This window comes from Dromaius novaehollandiae, unplaced genomic scaffold (assembly GCF_036370855.1).
Source record: "Dromaius novaehollandiae isolate bDroNov1 unplaced genomic scaffold, bDroNov1.hap1 HAP1_SCAFFOLD_94, whole genome shotgun sequence".
Taxonomy (NCBI): Eukaryota; Metazoa; Chordata; class Aves; order Casuariiformes; family Dromaiidae; genus Dromaius; species Dromaius novaehollandiae.
The window spans coordinates 65001-67500 of record NW_026991468.1 but is presented as its reverse complement, the minus strand read 5'-3'; the positions used below and the strand labels follow the sequence as shown (position 1 = coordinate 67500).

The 2500-nt window shown below is 78.5% G+C and overlaps 1 non-coding gene across 1 annotated transcript; it reads left to right on the top strand.

Annotated features, from left to right (window-relative positions):
* Window positions 1-1775: 1775 nt before the first annotated feature.
* Window positions 1776-1928, top strand: LOC135326731 (5.8S ribosomal RNA). Its single transcript, XR_010386990.1, has one exon. It is a non-coding gene; the product is annotated as a 5.8S ribosomal RNA (ribosomal RNA).
* The last annotated feature ends 572 nt before the right edge of the window (window positions 1929-2500 follow it).

Below are 2500 nucleotides of genomic sequence, written 5' to 3'. Positions count from 1 at the left end.
TGAGGGAAACCCCGGGCCCCGGGAGGAGGACGAGGTCGTGGCGGCGGGTGTCGGGCGCACCCCGCGGGCGGACGCTCCGCCGAGGGGCGCGGGGGCCGGCTGGCGGGTGCCGGGTTCCCCCTCCGCGTCCCGTCTCGTCGCCGCTGCCGAGGCTGCCGCCGTCGCCGCGAGGCGGCGGCGGCCCGGTGGCGGGCGGCGGCGGGGGAGGCACCCCCGCGGGGATTTCAGGTCGTTTCCCTCACCCCAGGGCCAGGTACCTAGCGCCCGCGCTTCTCCTGCCCCCCCCTCGGTGACCCACCCGTGTGGTCCCGTGTGCCAGCGTGCTCCTCCCGGGTGCCGCACCGTGCGCGCCGCACCGGCCGTGCCTTCCCCCCCCCCGCCTCGGCTTCCCCCCACCCCGGTCCTTCCTCCCCCGCGGTGGGGGTGGGGGGGGCGGGGAGGGAGGGAGCGAGCGAGAGAGGGGAGAGGGCCTCCGGCCACCGCGGCCGCCGGCAGCCGCCCCGGGCAGGGATGGCCATGGGCCCCGGGCTCCGGGCCCGAGGGTTCTCGGTTGGAGAGCCGGGCGGAGGTTTAAAGACTCGGGCGGCCCGATGCGACTCGCGGAGGCGGCCGGGCGTGCTGCCGGAGGGCCGGGGGGTCGGCGCGCGCGGGCGCCGCGCCCCCCCATGCCAGCCGGCGCGCCCCGTGCTCGCCCCGCGGGCAGCCGGGACGGAGAGGGGTTACCCTGCCCCCTCTCTCCGCGGTCTGGTCTCGGCGGAGAGACGCCGCGCGGTCGGCCTAGTTGCCGGCCTGCCTCGAGCGTTGCGAGCCGGGCGCGAGCGCGTGCTCGCCGCCGGGAGGGCGAGCCCCCACCGCGGGTGGTGCGGGCGCCGAGCCTCCGCGCGTCTCCTCCTTCTCCCTGGCCGGTGCTTCTGGGTCTTCCGCCGTGGCCGCCGTCGGCGGCGCCCTACCCTACGCGCCCGCCCCGGCACTCTGCCGTCCGGGGCGCCCGCCTCGCTCTGCCCCGCCCGGCTCCGCCAGGCAGCGGGGGGGCGGTGGTGGGGCGGCGGCGGGGGCGGCCCGCCCCGCTCTCCGCGTGGAGACGGGGAGAGCGGGCGCCGTCCCCGTCCGTGCCGCCTTGCCCGCCTGCCCGCCGCCGGGCGTCTGTCCGCGGAGGGGACGGGCGAGCGCGTGGCGTCACCCGCGAGGCGGTGTGTGCGGGCGCGCGGGGGTGTGGGCGCCGCGGCGGCGGCGGCGGCGGCGGTCGAGCCGGAGGGCCGGCGAGGCGAGCGGGGAGCTGGGAAGCGCGGGGCCGGCGGGCCGCAGGCGCGCGGGCGGCGGGGCGACGCCGCTCCCGGTGGCGGCCGGGCTCTGACGCCTGGGGCGGGGGGGGGGTGGTCTGCGGGGACGGACCCCCCCCAACATCCCGAGGCAGGCGGTGTGGCCGGCCCGCCGCTCCCTGCCGGGCCAGACCGAGCCGGGCGCCTGGGCCGGACTCGAAGCGAGACAGGGTTTGTCCCCAGGTCGGGAGCGAGGGCTCCCCGCCCTTCTCGTTCGGGTTTGCCCTTCGTTTCCCCCCCCCCTTTCTCTGTGCTTGTACGGTCAGTGAGGCAAGCCCCTCTCTTTCTCTCGCTCTCTCTCTCCTTCCGTCTCTGCCGTCCCTTGCTCAGCAGCCGGCGTCGGCGTGAGGAAGGGCGGTGGGGCGGAGGAGGAGGGGGCGGAGGAGGGGGGGCCCCCCAGGGGCTGCGAAAGCTGCCCGGTCCCCCCGCGCGCGCGGCGGGGACCGAAACCGAGACAACTCTTAGCGGTGGATCACTCGGCTCGTGCGTCGATGAAGAACGCAGCTAGCTGCGAGAATTAATGTGAATTGCAGGACACATTGATCATCGACACTTCGAACGCACTTGCGGCCCCGGGTTCCTCCCGGGGCTACGCCTGTCTGAGCGTCGCTTGACGGTCAATCGTCACCCGCGCCGTGGCGTGGGCGCAGCGGCGTGCCGCCCCTCGGTGGGTGTGGGGGGGGGCGCGGTTCGGGTGCGCCCGGCCGTGCCCGCCCTCCCCTCCGAGCCCGGCGGCTGCCGCCGCGCCGCGTGGCGCGCGCGGTGTGGCGCGGCTGGGGCGCCTCGCAGGCCCGTTGCCCCGGGGAGAGGGGGGGTGCTCTCCTTCCCCTCCCCGCGCGGCCGGGCCTTCGTCCCCCTAAGTGCAGACTCGGGAAACCCCCGCTCCCGGAGCGCCCGCGTCGCGGACTTCGTCCCGCCGGGCCCCCAGATCGGGTCGGTCGCGGTGGCCCGGCGCCCGGCGCCGCCCGCCCGCCCGCCACCACCGCCAGTGCCGCCGCACGGGCCTCTCCTCCACCACTCTCCCGGTGGTGCGCCGGTCCCCCGTTCCCCTCCGGCAGAGGGGACGGCCGGCCGCCCTTTGCCTCGCCCTGGCCCTGACCGCCGCCGTTTCGGCGCCCGCCGGGCCCCCCCCCCAACCCCGCGCTTCCCCGCGTCCGCAGCGCGTCGTCGAGCCACTTCCA